Below are 19,495 nucleotides of genomic sequence, written 5' to 3'. Positions count from 1 at the left end.
CCTCGGGAAGAACGTACGTCTCCATGGACACGTCGTAGTTTGGGTCATCAGGGCGGCCGCCGTACCTGCCCCACACGCCGTAGACCACGCTTGTGTTCAGCGGGGTGATTGTGACCAGGAACGCTTCTGCGGTGCTGTTGAGGTTTAGCAAATGGTAGGCCGAACTTCGGTTTCCTGGGAGAGGGTAGGTGATGATTTTTGTCGCTGGTGTGTTTCTGGACTTGCCCGGAATGGTGATTATGAAATCTTCAGTAAGGTTGTTGAAGACCAAGGGTTTGTAGTTTTTCTGGCGAATCGTCAGTTCCATGACAGAAGAGTGTGCCTGGTATTGGCCAAGGCCCCAAGTGAATGGGTTTTGCTGATACTGAGTCAACTGAAAGCAATGGAATTTTTGTTATCCCTTTATATTTAGATTTGAGGTCCGTACCTTTCTCTCAAAAGCAGATTATTTTTTCATTGGTTGCCGTTCCCACTAGAAGAAGATTGAAGACAACATTCTAAGCGTTGGCAATTTACAAAAATATGGTATTATACAAGGAAATGCTAAAGCCGTGATGTTAGTCGAGGTGTTCACCTCACCTTTTTCATGCAGATGATTAGAACGAGATGAAAGGGGATGGTCTAACAACACCCTTTCTGGAAGTTTAAAGGATGAAAAGATCGTTAGCTGATGCAGACATAAGGGGTAGGAAGGGAGGGATGATACCTTAACGGTAACGTTGTGAGGTGGATGTTCCGGGAAAAGTGCAGTTTGGGATGGGAACTGGACTCCTCCCCCCTCCTCCGTCTGCACCACCTGGCCCCCAGACATGGAGCCCCGGATCTTCTGTGCTTTCAGAGTAACACCACTCCTCTTGATAGTTACCGGCGGGGCTCCAAGTCTCATGGGGTCGGTAACGGCGTTGAGCAGGTTATCCAGAACCTGGCGGCTTTTCTGGACAATCATTTCCTTCTAATAGTGAAAGAAAACATGGTATTGCAGACACCAGTTTAGTTTTGGAAAAACATTCATTGAAAAAAATGGAACGCAAAAGAAATACTAATTTAGCACTGATATAGCAACACAATCTTACGGTCATTGGCCAAAGTTTTCTGAGCTAGCACGCATATTAAGCGTATAATCTGTGAAACTGTGCATTATTTGAGATAAAAGACTTAAATGCATCGTAGAGGTACAAATTTTGACATACAAGGAGTGTAAAAGTAGTCATAGTTCAGGAAGGAAAGCTCAGCCTTTAGTAAACACCAATGGCCCATTTTCACCTCAGCTCGCTGTTCTTCCTCCTCTTGTTTCGCCTTTTGAGCGCGCTCCTCTGGAGAGACATGATCGTCCTCTACAGCATCGGATTGTACATTCCCGTCATTCGCTTCTGCATCATCCTCAGGTTCATGAAGCAAAGTAGCGACAGACTCTACCAGAGCTATAAACGAAACCGGGAATACTTTCATCAGTCTGGGAATATCTTGATAACAAAGTATACTGTCACAAAATATAACAATGAAGACAATTATGGATCATGTCTTGAGAATTTGATACACTGATGGCATCACTGATGTCCACGTTCAAGGTTCAAGGTTTCACACGTCAGAAACTTTACACAATGCCACTCTAACGCGGCTTCCAAATGAACATGAAGGGCTGTTTAAAAAGCAAGAAGCATTACAAACATACTCTACTTGGGTTGAAAGAAGAACCTGGCAAACTTTTATACAAGGCAGAAACATTACAAGCTACCAATGACTTTTACCAAAACTACCAAATGAATCGCAAAACCTGTTAGAAACAGAATTTGGAAACGGTCTCCACACAGGTTATATGTGCTTTAAAATCGTATTTTATTGCATGATTTTTTAATTCCATATTTGCAACAATTTCAAAGTAACGCATAGATTTTTTTCCAAAGCCTTGTTTAGAGAATGTTGACATGTTGAGAGCTATTTTCTATCTATTTATGATGTTGACATAATGTGAGAACAAAACTATAGCGTACAGTACACGAAATGAGCATAGCAAAGCGTTCTCAAACATATTTCTGTGCGTCCTAAGGACGGCAAGAGAATAGCCGCACACTGTAGACCTGATACGCTCTGAGGAAATCAAGCGAATAGCTTCACACTGTAGACTTCATGTATTCGGTACTTACGACCTCCCACAGCCTCCACAGTGGACGGGTCAGACATGTCCAGTTTGCCCAGTTTGCTGGTGATGGACTGCAGAACGTCTAGTGCTGTGTTCTGTTGGTAGTCATAAAGATTTTTTTTTACATTTTTCAGAAAAGTATGACGATTTCTTGCGTCCAAAATAAGCAAATGATGCTTTTAATCGATCTCATCAAACATGAAATAAACAAGTTGGAAAACATTGTTAACAGTACAAACAACGACAAGCTTTATTGACAGGACAGAAGGTACAGTGACTTTTGTGTGGCCAAATATAAACTACAAAGAAAAAAGTGAATACAGAATAAATCTTAAAACTCTACTAACTAAACAAGATAGGTTAATTAGAAAACCACCATACAATCAGGTGGGGCTAAACATGAGATTATCTTTTCTAATCACAAAGCAATACTTTATGTATTTACCTATCTTAGCATTATGAGGGCCGTGGGATGTATGGCTAAATCTATATCAGAAGACTGAATAAAATCATTCAACTTTGTAGAAACTATCTTTACCTTAAAAGCGTTTTCCTGTGGAATGTCGGGGCATGCCGTAATGACAAGTAATGACAGCTCAGAGATCATCTGCACACGTTGCGACGTCTGGGCCCTAACCGTTTCGGAGTCCAATCTTTGGATTGCCTTCCTGCACATCTGCAACAACGTTGTTTTTTTGTTATTCACTTTGACATACTCGTATAAGACAGACGTAGTGATGGCGCACTCAAGTTTATGACTTATATTCACGCAACCACTATACATATATGTACAAGGACATAAACATAACTCAACTAAGTGAAATACAAGATGAAAGACGATATAAATAATAACAAATGGAAATTAAATGATGTGTGTAACAAAAGTAGATAAGTGCGCATGTCTGATACCCTACCCCAGTAACAAAAGATCTAAATTTACAAAGAACTAAAAGGCTTGGGAGAATAAATCAAATATAAAACGTTCAGAAGTTGTAATGAAATTTTGGGTTAAAGTTAAAATTTTAGAATTTAAGGAATATGAAAAGGATGAACATCCACGAAGTAGTAAAGAAATCTTAACTTTTTCGGAATGTGTAAATAACGTCAACAGACAAGAACATTTAGTGATGCCTATATCATGCAAAGTTATATAGATCGCCCCGTTGATCTACAATAAAGGTAATAATACATTCTTACAACCAAAGAAGATTACTAGATCCTGAACATAACTTACCTCTGACTTTTCATCGGCAGCTGATACCGGCTGCTCCAACCTAACAGCACCGTCATCGTCAGCACCAATGGCCTTGTTTGTAGAAAAATATTAATTTTACCGACAAAAAAGTTAGATATTGTCAACAAACGAGAAACAAGCATGCTGTAAATGTAGACGCCATGTTATTTTCTAAAGAAGAAAGATTATTACGTTTTCAACAGCTATAATCATTTGCCAGCGTATAAAATTTTAATCAAGTCTCAAATCAAGAGCAAATAGGAGCCGTAAATGTAAAAATAATATCTAACACTTTGCGGGGACAACATAAAGGAAACTTGCAAACAATGGTGATAATATTTAGATTCACTCCAACTTAGTTTTGTTTTACATCACAAATTTTCTAATGGCATTAGTGGAAAATACACGTGATGTCAACAAGTACAGGAGTGACTAACCTGAGCCAGCCTCTGGAGCACGTCCTGTGGACTTGGGGAGAAGGCGTCTGCGTAGATGCTGTCCAGACCATTTCCTGGTGCCTGATCATCAGAAAAGAAAAGTAAAAGAGTTCGGAGACCTCATACTCCCATGTAATATTTAGAACCTTTTAAAGAATAATTATTGAAATGTATACAACATTTGCATAATCAATGAATGGCGATGTTCATGTTTAACTATTTAGTTAGCTCTTTAGTTGGCAGTAGCCGCGATCATTCAAAATGACCATAAAATGCTCACCAGAGCGTCAAAAGATATTCATAGTACAAACCTGGTCTCCTAGTGTTGTCCTGCTGCCTCCAGGTGAGAATGTGCTGGTTTGCTTCATTTCTGTACAACAAAAATGTAAAACAAACATGTCAGGAGTAATGCAAGGGCTTCGTTCACAGCAAAGCCATCCTTTGTAGAATTACAATTATTAATGACAACCATCTTAAGTACGGCAATAGCTTCACAAGTTGTCAAAACGCGACTGTGTTCCCTACCCTCTTTGGTTGCTTCCAATGTACTAGCTGTTCTTTGAGCCAAGGAGTTTTCATCAGTTAGCTCGCCATCTGATTGCTCACCATCCGATTGCTCGCCATCCGATTGGTCGCTATCCGATTGATCGCCACCTAGGTAAAAGATAGTCACATGCATCAAAGACTTCTAGCATAAAGTTACACCATCACAGCCGTAATGATTTGTCTCATTCGAGATATCTTGCTTCATTAATGGCACAGTTGTTCCTCTGGCGGTAACTTACCGAGATTGAGCTCTTCCCGGGTCGAAGTAGATTCCTGTGTCTTTGCTGCTGTAGTTGAAGTCAGAAGGCTGATGAAAAACGATGTCATCAGACTGGTTCGGGCGGTCGAAGCAGTTGTTTTGCTGGTTGAGGCGGCAGGCGTTGTTGACATCACAGCTGACATGAGAAAAGGAATTTAGAGTGCTGTAACTGGTTCGTGCATCACGAAATTGATTTGTACTACAATGGAAGCCAGTTAATTGCCCAACGGATTACCACACACTTAATAGCACTGAATCTCAAAATCCCAAACCACTACCATCAAGCTAGATAACTTCACATTATGGCACTATGCGGATACTTGCACGAAATAAGCTGGCAAATGGGGTGAGCATCAAAGCGGCTTCTACTGTATAAATTGTTTGGTGCATAACAAAAATGACTTTACGTAGACAAACATTTTCCTCTTTTCGGCTATACTCTCCTCTCCAGTACACACGCCCTTCCTCTGGAGTACTGGAATCTTTCCTCGATATCAACACCAGCATTACATTTACGTCATGTACTCACCGGTCTTTTGATATCCGACTAGAGGCGCACTCTCCCGCTGAACCCCGGTGGTGATGATCTCCACCTTGTACATGGAGTCTGCCTGAAGTCCACGGATGACGGCGGATCTATCTCCTGGACCCGGGGAGGGGATGAGCCGTTCTGTGGCCTCCTCCAGTCCGTACATGATGCGGTATCCGGTTACGACCGCGTCAGGAGGCACCCAGGTGAACCTGAGCATTGACTCAGTCACTGCCACGAACTCTAGGTCAGTAGGGGGGCTCATCTCTGAAAATATGCAAACTTAGTGTTTGATTATGTTTCAGAAAATATACGAGATCTTTTCCACTTTTTTTACTTTTCGCAGTATGATATTTTGCAGAGTAGATTTGTATCGTCCAAAATTTCTTATTGATATACATACACATAGAATATTTTGCCCTTTCCATTCAAACTCTATCATAACCGATTTTTTTTGACCGTCCGACGTCCAAGTAAAAACGCCCTTTAAGTTCGGAATTTGATTGCCTATTATGATTTGTAACTACGTTCTTCCTACCTGTGGATGAGTGTGTCACCGACGTCTCGCTCTGTGACCTCCAACCATCCGTCAGGAACAGCGAGGTCACACTGATGATGTAATCTGAATCCGGTGACAGATCTGACACCAGAAGTGATGACTGATTCGTGTTTTGATTGACAGCTGTCGTCATGTCTAACTTCGACACCACCACACGGTATCCGTGAAGGTCAGGGTCAGTGGATGGGGACCACGTGATCTTAAACCCTTTATCAGTGACGTCAGAAACGGCCAGGTTGATTGGCGGCTCCACAGCTAAAGGGACGCGAAGATGATATCAGAAATGCACAATGATTATAGATGGTATTCTAATTTGCTTCTTCTCTACAAGGCTACGATCACTAAAATCACTGCATTTGGGGGACTTCTGTTTGCCTACTATTTAATACGTAACAGGATTAGAATGCATCCAATTAAATATTCCACCATTTTAATGTACGGGACAATGTACATAGATAGGTATTCAAACAGTAGTATCAAAGTTTCTTTCTGAAAAAAAGAATAAAATAAAATACCCTCGTTGCAAAGCCGTGTTTTCCATCCATCCTGACACCCAGCCGAGCAGACACCGGACATCCGGTCACAGTTGATGTCTCCGCCCTCGCAGTGCCCACACACTGTGAAATAGTACAATTTTAAACATTTTAAATGATTTGCCACCTTCCTATATGTTCATAGTGGGCCATAGTACTCCATATAAAACTAAAGTGATACTTTTGTATCCGTAGCTTTGTTAAAGTTGCATTCTTCGTATACCAAGAGTCTAAACACCCAAGATCAATAGCCAGGATGGTGAGATGAATATCAAACTTCGGTTGACTCGTCTGACTAAAAACTTTGGTCCCTGGTCTTCTTGGATAGTGCCTACGACTTCAAGATTCACCGCACTTTCGACAAAAGCAACCTGGATGTCGATTGTCTTCTCTTGTCCTCAGTCCACAAACATTCCAAGAACACATAGTATAGCTTTGTATCTGAACGGAGAAATATCTGAACCACAATTGAACAATTTCCCACCTCCACAACCGTGGACATCTGCCATTAATACGAATCCCTGTCGGCAGAAACACCTGTAGCTGCCCGGGACGTTGGTACAGATCTGGTCACACCAGCCGTTTACTGTCGCACATTCGTCGGGCTCTGTAAAGTGAGCAAAGTGGCGGTAACAGTCTAAAAACACACAGCATAACATTACTTAATCGAAGCTCCTTGTTGATGTGCTGCAGGGGCCAACAAATCAAAAGCCTGGAGAGTAGACTGAACAACGAAGAGACTATCAGCACAATTACCTGTCGCATTATGCCCGACCAGCGGCAGGCTTTCCCGTCGACGCCCGATGGTGATGATCTCCACCTTGTACATGGTGTCTGGCTGGAGCTCCACCATCAAGGCAGATCTATCTCCTGGACCCGGGGAGGGGGTGAGCTGTTCTGTGGCCTCCTCCAGTCCGTACATGATGCGGTATCCGGTTACGACCGCATCAGGAGGCACCCAGGTGAACCTCAGCATGGACGTCGTCTCGGTTACGTCAATAAACTCCAGGTCTGTAGAGGAGCTCATTACTAAAAAAAAATGAAAGGTCAAAATTATAAATCCAGGCTTGAATAGTTAAGTAAGCGATTTAGTCTAACACTAGAATTACCCTAACCAGGGAAAGCCAATTCCACAGTCCGGTCTGTTTTAGATGTAATTGTGGTTACTAACTTCCTAAAGCTACAGTATGACAAAGCTATGAAGGACTAGCCATCTGATTGTTTACCGATAATCAGAAAACCAAATCACTCCTTACTCGTGGTTGCTCCGGTGGTTGTCACATTGCTCTGTGACCAGAGCCCTTCGGACAGGACCAACACCCTCACACTGATGATGTAATCAGTTTCCAGTGTCAGTCTCGCCACCTGAAGCCATGTCTGAGCTGTGCTCTGATTGACAGTTGTCGTTGTGTCCATCCTTGACACCACGACACGGTACCTCTGAAGGTCAGGGTCAGGGGATGGAAGCCAGGTGACCTTGAACCCTTCATCCGTGACGTCAGAGACGGTCAGGTTCATTGGAGGATCAACAGCTGCAGAAGGATAATATATGTAGGAGTTAATATGAATTCAAAATGTCGCTATTGTGCTCTGCTTTATCATCTACAAATAAAACCACATTTTAACTTCTTCCAATCTTAGATGCTGGGGCAATGACCAAATCTACAAAGCAGCTTTGCAAAATAATAACACTAAAATAACATGCTGACTAAGTAACTAACTAACTATGCTAACATGACTTACATTTGAGTGAATTTTGCATATGATTCCTACGTTGTTCAACCAGTTTTTCTAGTTAGCTGTTTTTCTAGTTAGCTGTACTTGTATTGAATTGTTCTGCTAGTTCATTCTAGTGACGCTGAAGAAGAGTGATGGATGTCACTCGAAACGTCAGGAAGTAAATATCCGTTTTTATCCAGTTGTAGAGATTGAATTTTATTTGAATATTGTTTACCTGGATGTCTAACCTTCATAAACGTACCAAAACTAAAGAATTTTGCTTAATGTTTTTAAGATTATAGCAGTGTAAACAAAGTGACGTACCAGGAGGAACGTACACATATGAGACTAATGAACAGAAAACATGATGGACGATGGATATACATGTAACAGGCTATCAAACAAATCACAAGCACTCAAATCACAACATACTCTCTTTGCAACGCCGTGTTTTCCATCCATCCTGACACCCAGCCGAGCAGACACCCGACACCGGGTCACAGTTGATGTCTCCGCCCTGGCAGTGGCCGCAATCTTAAAAATGAAATAACGCGACATAAACACAATGAGTGAGAGTTATTTGCTATCATTACCTTAACCGTGTTACTACCACAATTTATTCCATAAAAACTACAGTATTTTGAATCGATGTTTTTTCTCTGTTTTTCATTAGAACAGGGCTTACATTTGCTTGGCATGTGAAACATATTATTTTTCTATCTCTAAGGTGAGCTGTGCTTAGTGATATCAGCTTCTTTTAATCTTGTGATGAACTTATTTGAATCTACTTGCAACTAACCTTAGGACAAGACTTTACAATTGTTGTTATTATTATGATAAACTGGTTGTGATACGAAGAAGTTGTAATTAACCAAAGACAGAACAACCTCCCACCTTCACAGCCATGAAGATCCTCCATTAGAAAATAGCCCTGCGTGCAGTTGCAGTGATATCCTCCCCCCTGGAGGCTCGTACAGTTTTGAGCACACCCGCCATTTTCATTCGCACAGCCGTCTGTAAAAATACAGAGCACAGACAAGGATCAGATAAACTGCAGAAAGTGCGGAACGTACCCAAAGCTCAGGTTAAAGTTTAGACCACCATGAAAAATTAATTCGTGCAAAAAGGGCGAATACTTAGTTTCGGTTGATCACATCTGTATTTTATTACATTATATATTATATTTTATTATCATAAAGCCAGGCGCCGAGGACCAATCCGAAAGTCCCGTTCCACGTTGGTTATGACGCCTTAACACATAGATTCGAGACAGCCCGGTGTGTATCGCTACTTCTGATTGGTCAGAATGAATCGACAGCGACACGGGTGCCGGTGTTGATTCCTTCTGACCAATTAGAAGGAGCGATACACAGGAAAGTAAGGGATATGCGGGCATTGGCCAATCAGAATGAGCGAAACACTTTCCAGCGCAGAGAGAATACGTAAAGACTGCAAGGAGGAATGGCTCCTTCTGTTAATATTGATAGTGAGTTTTGTTGTTCTGAACAGCCAAAGACTGCAATGTTTTGAATATTTTCTGTGGAAATTCTGCTTTCAAAATGCAACGTATGTAATCTTCTTACAAATGTATGTACCAAAGAGAAGATGGGAATTTTCAGAAATTCGACAAAGGAAGTCACATGTATAGTACCAAGGGCCCTATGCGTCATACCGGAGTTTGCAAGTTTAGGTAGGCTATATGATAATAACGTTAATGACCCGCCTGTTCCTCGGTGTACATGGTGTCATAACGCCTGGTCCTTTACTATAACCACCGAATAAAACCATATTGACACCTAATACACCTCGGGGCGGGTCAAAACGAAAACAATGCAAATATAGACTTCTTCATTAATCATGCAAATTAGATTTTGCTTTGCATAATTTGCACATTATGTAAATCTCGAACTGCATGCGCTCCTTTCTTCAGTTACTCTCCTGGAAAAACTATAACAAAAGAGTCCTGTAGTTACACAGCAACCTGCTAGGGAGCTCAAACCTACACCAATACCCGGAAACACAAACACGCACACATATAGACGGACACACGCACATACAGTCACACACACACACACACACACACACACACACACACACAAGAAGATACACCAAAAACAATATCTTAATTTTTCATGGAGGTAAAATGACAAGCGAGAACGTTAGATAGCTGATATTCCTACCTGATATACCGGAACACACGGTATACACGATCTTCCCGTCTGGAGTTGAACTAAAGTGAACAGCTGAAGTGTCGGACAGAGCAAGGCTATCCTGTATCTCACGTTGGCAGTTGTCGACGGAACAGGCATCAAAGCCGAAGAACCTCGCACCAGTGTACAAAGGTTCAAAAGCCTCCCTCACCACCGCCTCTACACCAGCGGCCGGGGGGCACCCGAGCACGTTGTTGATGTAGGGGTCGGAGCTGTACTCATCAGCGCACCTGGAAACACGACAGAGGTTTTTAGGACATGTCAAGAGTTACGGACACTAAAAAGTGAATCAATATGTCAGCATTGTCAGAAGGAAAATACCTGGACGGAGACAATGATTCAGATCGATAGGCCTCAAAAAGAAAAAGCGTCATTGTTGCATGCATTGTAGACAATGAAGAACACATTGATGGTATCATTTCGTTTGGTCAATTTCCATATGAACCCTTATAACTGCTTCATCAGTTCTGCACGCTGTATCTACATTCAAAGCAAAACTGCTTCAGCGCTTGTTTGAAGATGTGTAAGCATGTGATTCCAGAACAAATCTTGAAGGAAAGTGTTTTATTCCAAATTATTCTAAAATATAGAAGTAAAAATGTATCACAATTGTTCTATCTACCACCAGTGTCTACGTAATTGTCTTACACTCTTACCACTGGCCTTACTCTCGATTATATAAGAGACAGTTAAGTCTATGGTAACAACATCGATAAATGCGTGACGGGCAATGATCTCTGAAGAATGGTCTTTAAAAAAGTCAAATACTCAATTTGAAGTTTTGAGGCTTTCTTTCTGAAGATAAGTACACTCTGCCCAGATCAGACGATAGGTACATTAACAGTACGCGATTTCACCTCACACGTTACACGTACCGGGTATATTCGATTGTACTGGAACTGCCACCCTCGACTGCATAGTCCTCCCCACAGCCGGTCGTGTTGAGTCCGAACTCTGCGCACAAATATTGGTAGTCCCTACACCAGCTTTCAGAGGCGGACAGGCCATCGGAAGGAATCCGAGCCTCGATGACGAAGAAGTCGACTCCTTGATACTGCTGGTTGGCAGTGCGGAGGACCTCGAAAGCGTGGATCTCTGTTGAGATTATGACACCAATAAAAGCGATGCAGCGCCCCCTTTAGATATTCAAAAAGTGTCTTGTTTGCCAATGTTCTGCGGGTGTATTGTTCGGGTGGACGGTGCATGTGGGTGAGTGTTTCGGATCACTTGGGTGGTGTTGTGAGTTTTGGTGTTGGTGTTGGTGAGTGGTTCTTGTGAATGGTGTATGTGGATGGTGGTGTTGAGTGGTTCTGGTGAATGGTGTATGTGGATGGTGGTGTTGAGTGGTTCTGGTGAATGGTGTATGTGGATGGTGGTGTTGAGTGGTTCTGGTGAATGGTGTATGTGGATGGTGGTGTTGAGTGGTTCTGGTGAATGGTGTATGTGGATGGTGGTGTTGAGTGGTTCTGGTGAATGGTGTATGTGGATGGTGTTGTTGATTGGTTCTGGTGAATGGTGTATGTGGATGGTGTTGGTAGGTGGTTCTGGTGAATGGTGTTGGTGGGTGGTGGTGTTGAGTGGTTCTGGTGAATGGTGTATGTGGATGGTGGTGTTGAGTGGTTCTGGTGATTGGTGTATGTGGATGGTGTGGGTGGGTGGTGTTGGTGAGTGGCTCGGGTGAATGGTGTAAGTGGATGGTGTAGGTGGGTGATGTTGGTGAGTGGTTCTGGTGGATAGTGCATGTGGATGGTGGTGTTGGGTGGTTTTGGTGATTGGTGTATGTGAATGGTGGTGGTTCTTGTGAATGATGTATGTTGATGGTGTTGGTGAGTGGTTCGGATATCGAATTGAGATACTCGCCTTCTCTGCCTCTGCAGACGGTGTAAACAATCCTGTTTCCGCTTCCATCAAAGGTAAACCCTGTTGACACCGTACTACCAAGGCTATCTGATATTCCACGCTTGCAGTGAGTAAAAGGGCACATAGCGAAGCCGATAGTGCTGGTATGTGTAACCGAGACAGAGAAGGCCAAATTCGCCAGACTAGCGATGTCGGTGTGTGGACCGCGGAGCGCGTTGTCGATGTAGGGGTCGGAGTTGTACTCAGTCACGCACCTGTTGGAAACAAACGATTGGTCTTGATTGTCTGCAAACTGTTGGTGTGCCACGGTGTGAAATCTCCTCCCAATCTCAAAACAAGTAGTTAGAGAACCAAACATTCATTGTTAGTGTTAGCATGCACTGGAGAAGTAGCGGGAAGCAATGTGTTGTCACTATGTCTGGAAACACGGCGGGGAAATGGCTTTTCGTAGGATATCCATGCATGTCTTTTACGGTAATTACGTAAAAATTCCACCATGGAGTTGGTTTCAGTACAGCTTTAACATTGTATACCCCATTATGTGTCAGAACTTTTATTTCATCACTGCATCACCTAAATTAGCCGATGACATTTATGTCTTATAGGGGCCACAATTTCTAAATAAGCTACAGCACAGTTCAGATCGCAAGGCAGGTTTTACGATAAGCGTGTCGGATCCTACCGCGCATATTTATCCATAAAGCTTATCCCTGTCTCGACCGCATCGTCCTCCCCATTGCCCGTTGGTCTGAGTCCGAACTCCGCGCACAGGTACATGTAATCCAGGCACCAGTTGTCAAAGTTAGACAGGCCGTCAGCCGGCAGCCGCGCCTCGATGGCGAGAAAGTTGATTCCGTTATGCTCCTGGTTCTGAGTCCTCAGGACTTCAAAGGCGGATGGTCCAGCTGAGGAAAGGGAATTTGCGGTAGTATCAGCAATACACGGTATTAATGCAAGGCTGTTAGGCAAGATTGAGGCAGCTGTGTCGATACGTATCTTTTGTCTGGCCTTTGTATGTGAGATTGTTAAGTTATCTAAGGATACTAACTCGAGTGAATGGCCACATTTTCCTTGGACTCCAAAGGCGGTGGGTCCAGCTGAGTAGTGGCAACAATTTACGGTAAAAAAGCACAACCTACCAGCAGATGCCAATGGCGGCAACAAGTTGCTGTTACTATTACTAGTTCTTTCACTATTGTTACCACTACTATTATGTACTCGTAAAGGGAAAGAGCAAAAGGTGTAGCCATTGAGTCTTTCAAGAAAATTGTGGCCCTCTGCTAAATTCAACCACGAACCCCCCTTCTGAAGAAGAATGGTGGAACATTTCCCCACCTACACAACTACGTCCGTCTGCCTGCAAAGTGAAGCCGAGATGACAGGTACACGTGCTCTGACCGTCCCAGAAATGCTGGCAGCCGCCATTACCTGTTGGGAGAACAAACCACAGTTAGGTAACGGCTGGACAGGAAATGGGATCAATCAATTGGGATCTGGCTTTTGCATATTAGAGCAAATTAGAAAGCAGGTGGGTTCTACTGTTCATAAGATACTGGAAAAACGTACATTTGAGGGATGGAAAGGAAAAACTTAAACCAATATGGGCTCATTTTAATGTCATCTAACTGACATTTTGGTTCCGACAAGAAGCCGTTAATGAACATCTAGAAGTGATATAAACTCTCCAAAATCCGGAATTTTACGGAGATTGGCAAAAACTGTTAAATTAAAAAGGCAGGTCTCTCTCTACACCTAGTGGGGTCAACTTGGACACCTGCTAATGTGCAGTTTTTAAAACATGAAGTTTTTTGGTTATCATCATCATGATCATTCGCAGGCATCATAAGTCTGATGCATGGCGGCTACAGACAAGGAGAGTTCACGCCAGGTTGGTCTATTATCATTATCCCTAACATGTATTCTTAGAAGAACAATTAGTTCAATATTATTAAGTTTGTTATAATTATAGAATTTGCGGTGTTAACTAAGCAGCAAACTTGTAAGAAATGAAGTTAAGGTGGCGTTAACACCGATCGTGCAAAATGTGGTCATTCTGATCGAATTATCATAATGAGCCGTTATTATCCGCACCTGAACATGTCAAAATATTCCTTTACATTGACGACTCAATCATTGTAATAAGCACCAAAAACGTGTAAAAAGAACATATTACTTAACATAACATAATTTTCCGTTTTAGCCGCAAAGAATATTGTGGTTGATGAGTGTTAATGCACATGTTTTGCAGAGCAAAAAAAGAGGAGTAAGATCTTTATACTCACTGTGAGGCGTTGAGCCTTTACACACGGTGTACACAGTCTGGTCTTCCTCCCCCGGCCAGGCGGGATGCGTGGTGTACAGACTGTAGAAACTATTGGATATGTTTCGCCGGCAGTACTGATCTTGGTCGGAACAGTCAGCAAAGCCGAAACTCCGACTCCAAGAGTTTCGGGCTAAGAAAGCCATCTCAGCAATCTCGTTTACTTCGACTTGCGGTGTGCAACCGAGCACTTCGTTGTGGTTGGGGTCTGAGTTGTATTCCACCACGCATCTAAGCACATAAGAAAATAAGTCGAACCCATCATAAGTAGAAACGGACTTAAAGATTACACGTTATTTCCCTTTTCATCTATCTATAAATCTCAGTTTCCTTCTCTGCTACGTATGCAATTACGTAGACCAGACCACTGCTTTACTTTGTGTGCAATAAGCCCAAGCCCTGGACTTGCAATAAAAATTATCATTAAAGATCATCATTATTAATCATTATTCTGTTGAAGATCTGATCTGATTCTGTTGAAGAGTTAAACTTATGAAAATCGGGTTTCAGTTTGTATTCCAGTAGATAAGGCCATGTTGATCTTATTATAATAGAATCATAAAATCTAAGTGATCAGGAAAGTTGAACAAAGGACAGAACTGATGGGAATAGCAAAACCGGAAGTTGCGCTGCAGTACCAAAGGAAGCCGGGGGGGACAAAATCTAATAATTTCCACCTTTCACCACACGCCACCAACACACCGAGTATGAAACCAATCCACCCAGCCAATCTTGACTTATTTTGTTAACAGACAGACGCTACTAGAAATATAACCTCCATGAAATTTCATGTAGGTTCCGATATCCATGACTAATTGACGTTTCTGCCTTAACTCCATGAAGAATTGTCGCAAGACTGATCAAAATGCTGATATCAGGACGGATCGGAAGACAGGTGGCAGAACAGTTAAGTCGTAGGATACATCGCAAGAGAGATAGCAGGACAAGCCAAATGACAAATATACTATAAGTATGCACTGCAATTACTTCTGGTCATTGATCCTACCTAAGTTTGCCTGCATTACTGGATGGCCCACAGCCGGTAGGGCGGAGTCCGAACTCATCACAAAGGTTCTGGTAGTCCCGGCACCAGTTCTCTGAGGCCGACGAACCGTCAGCAGGCAGCCGCGCATGGATGGCGAAGAAGTCCACCCCTTTATACTGCTGGTTTGTAGTACGCACGACTTGGAAAGCGTGAGGTCCAGCTGGGAACAGTGAGCACCATAATCGCGCTATGATACGATGGAGACGTTAATTGTAAGTCCTTAACCCTCAAGCTCCCGACCTTTTTTTGCGACTAAAATGACCGAGTGGGGTCCAAACGAACCCCAAAATGTTTTGTTCAGTTCCAATTCCTATCGGTGATCATTGTACATACATCGCTTCATCAATGTAAGAGGAATATTTCGACATGTTAAGGTGTTGTTTATTCAACCTCATTATCATAATTTATGCAAAAGATCAGAGGACCATCTTTTGCACTAAACCTATTCTGACCAGAGAGGGGAATTTTGAGGCCCTCAGCAACCTTTATGTCGCATAACTCTTAAACGGGTAGTGCTAAAGCTACGAAACTTGGCCATACATCACAAAATATTGTTAGCAAAATTGTTTTGGCAATACAGTAAATTTATCATTATTTGGGGTTGCCATGGCAACGGAATTATGACAGGCATATTTTTGCCAAAATTTGCCAATTTCGATTTTAACAAGGTTTTTTTTGGTAAACAATGCTTGTTTTGTTACAACAATAAAATTCTATTAAATTCAATGCTATTTTCATAATTCATAGTCGAAATCCAAGATGGCCGCCCTTATTAGCTTAATGACGTCATAATGTCGTCATATTATATGGTGATGACACATAAGTTTTTATGATGATTTAGTTTTACATGCTTATTATGCTTAAGTTTGGTGGTGATACAGTAAATATTTAGGGAGTTAGACTCAAAACTTTCTTTCAAAAGCTACACTTTTTTGCTGGGGTCCGTTTGGACCCCAGACGGACTGATCAAGGACTTTCTATATAGCTTCCACAGTATTGTACCAATCTTCATAAAAAAATTGGGAGAAGGTATAGAAGATGTTGGCTGACAAAGTCACGGAAGGAATTTTTCTTCAGATTAAAAATGTTCAAATGGCACTGCAAAATGTACGTCTTGGGTCCAAACGGACCCCACTCGGGTGTTTGAGGGTTAATTAAGCAAAAGTATGCCGGCAGACGCAGACTGTCAAGATCTTCAGATGTCCACAAACGCGAACCACAGTAACACAGACAGCCGCGTGCGCTTCTATGTTGGTGTTCCTATGATGTCTTGTGGAAACGCTCTAGCTATCCGTAACTAGGTAACAAACAGGAAAACAAAACTAAAACTTACCGGCTGCTGTTGGAGCTGAAATTCCTGGAAAGAGAGGTTGAAAATTGGTCAGTATATTTTAGTTCTACATTCAATCAGTGGCTTATTCAAACTTTATTCTATCAATGAGAGGTTTGGCCACCATTTGAAAACAATACAGAATATGAAGATTGATTTATTTGTTCCAAAAACATCGCATGTTTTGAAGACAAAATATGAAAATATACGCAGTTCCGCTGAAATTCTCTAGAAATCCATCAGGAGCCCATAACAGAGCGTGCCCTTCGTTATACCAACCATACCAACAGCTGCCCCGTGTAGCATCATCAGTCTGGTACAACATTGGAAAATTCACAAGTTGGGAGAACATTGGCACGAGCTCAAAACACTTTTATAGATTTTTATATTTTCTATCCGTAGTCTTTGTCTGAAATCTAAGTCTAAGTCTCCACTATTCTCTGGCTGGCTGCCCCAGGAAGTGTTAATGGCAGGGAACTACGTACAAAGGACAACTACACACAGTTTAGATGCAGATCTGCCAGATTCAGTAATAGTACATTGCCTTTTATTGTATCACTGTTGAACGTATTCTAATGAATTGTTTTTAACAAATTTTTATGTCCCATACACCAATCTCGCCTTATGGCTGCAATGGTATGCATATGCGTATGATTCATCGCAAATAAACCAGTCAGTCTTTTAAATTGTTATAACCTCTCTTTATAAACTCCCTTCACTTATATTGTTAACAGAGCTCGTTAACAAGTCGCCTGCAGATCGTGCAGATCGAACAAATTGGGTGAATTTCGCCCGACTAACGTCCGACTAACGTTTGTTTGCAAATATTAAATTTCATTAAAGACTAGGAGAAATAGGATCGATTTTTTAATTTTTGCAAACTTTTTTAACGATCTAGAGGATCATTTCCTCGCTATTAGATTGAGATATTTTTCATGTGATAATTTGGTCGGAAAGTTATGTTAAAACGTCTTTAAAAAGTGCGATTTGGGGCATCCGAGGGCGAATTCAAATGATATGCATGACGTCATTTTAGAGAGTCGCGTTCTTGTAGTAGCTCTACCCCTGTCCGCTGTAATGGCGTCTTGTACTACCGGTCGTGTTAGTACAAAGTCCAGTGGACGTTATTGTGTCGCAGGAGGCCCACATGGCGTTAGCTGTAAGAATAGTCAGTCTACCGAGGGGATATCTATGCACAGATTCCCCAAAGTTAAAAATGACAGAACTGCGGCTGACAAATTGAGAGTCTCAGCGAGCTAGAAAACAGTGTACAAAATTATGTATCAAGTTTGTTCAGAGGCATCGGCATGGTTCCTTCCGCGACATCTACGGCTCCGCACACTTCGAGCCCTCGTACTTCAACATGAACCTTGAGATTATATTGGGGAGAGCTGTAGGAGGACCGCAGGAAAATCGCAGGATTATCGCAGGAAAAGTTCCAACTATTGACACCGCTGGTCTGCCGACTCCAGTCACGGAACGCGCGCGGAGAAGGGTGAATTCGCCACTGTTTATCACAGCTGCAGGACGTTTATCTGTCACATACTAGTAGTAATTCACCCTGTAAATTTACCTTGTATTTCGCTTGTTATGGTCATAACTGTGTTGCCATTATTGTGAAGTACTTGTACGCTTTGACTCCGACACAAAACAGCACAAATGATTCTTGGATTTTACATCTTTGTCGGCGTCCGGATAGATTTCATAACAAAGTGAACCGCTTATACCGAACTCGTAACAACAATGATGCCGACGCTGTCCCAAGATTTTCAAGCACGAAAATTTGCTGACCGTATTCAAAATACGTTGGAAAAATAGTCACTAGATTTTGTCATGAGTATTGTAGTTTTTGGTCTCCGTAAAACCAAGTTACGAGCGAATCTGGGATTTTTCGTCGTCGACAACAACAACTCTAAGAAAAATGGCCCCAAAAAAGATGGCGGCCGTGCGCTAAAAACCTCAGAGACTTTTCGAATTTTCTTTCACGGAAACACCAGTCTGTATGTTTTTCCTCGAATCACTAGGAGCTTACGAAATCTGTGTGTTGTTTAGTGTCTTAGCGGTGGACATGTTGTTGATAGATGAGTTAAAATAGTTTGGTTTTGTATAAAAACTTCTAGCGTAACCTGAGCATGTAAACAAAGGAAAATATATCGAGGTTGCGGGACCACAAGCATGTACGTACTCGTTACTATGTCATCGATAACTCGTTTTTTTCTGCTCGTGTAGCTACAAACTTGGCACTTTTGTCGCTAGATTTTGTCATGAATATTGTAGCATTTATATGTAGTACTGATATGGTCTCCGTAAAACCTAGTTACGAGTGAATCTTGGATTTTTCGTCGTCAACAACAAAGAAAAATTCCTCACAAAAAAATGGCGGCCCCGTGCCATGCGCTATTATTTAACCACACTTTTCGAATTTTCTATCACGGAAACACCAGTCTGTGTGTTTTCCTCGAATCACTGGGAGCTTACAAAATCTGTCTGTTGTGCAGACAAATATGAGACAGAAAGAACAGTCACTCTCAAAATGTTTCACGGACTCGTCACAATCTGGAGGCGTTTAGCTAGCTATCGGCCGTGCTCACGACTAGAAATAGTCAGTCTACGACGTACTATCTATCCGATAAAAGCTTACAGGTTTGTAAACAAACACATACTTTGAGTGGGAATGTATTTTGAATCGCATTTCTTGTGGCAATGAGGTTGCTTCTCATTTTAAATCCTGGCGAACTGTACGTAGTTAGTTGCTCAGCTGTTGTATATTTGTA

The sequence above is a fragment of the Branchiostoma floridae genome, chromosome 5 (assembly GCF_000003815.2).
Source record: "Branchiostoma floridae strain S238N-H82 chromosome 5, Bfl_VNyyK, whole genome shotgun sequence".
In the NCBI taxonomy this organism is placed as follows: domain Eukaryota; kingdom Metazoa; phylum Chordata; class Leptocardii; order Amphioxiformes; family Branchiostomatidae; genus Branchiostoma; species Branchiostoma floridae.
Note: the sequence above shows the minus strand (reverse complement) of the source record.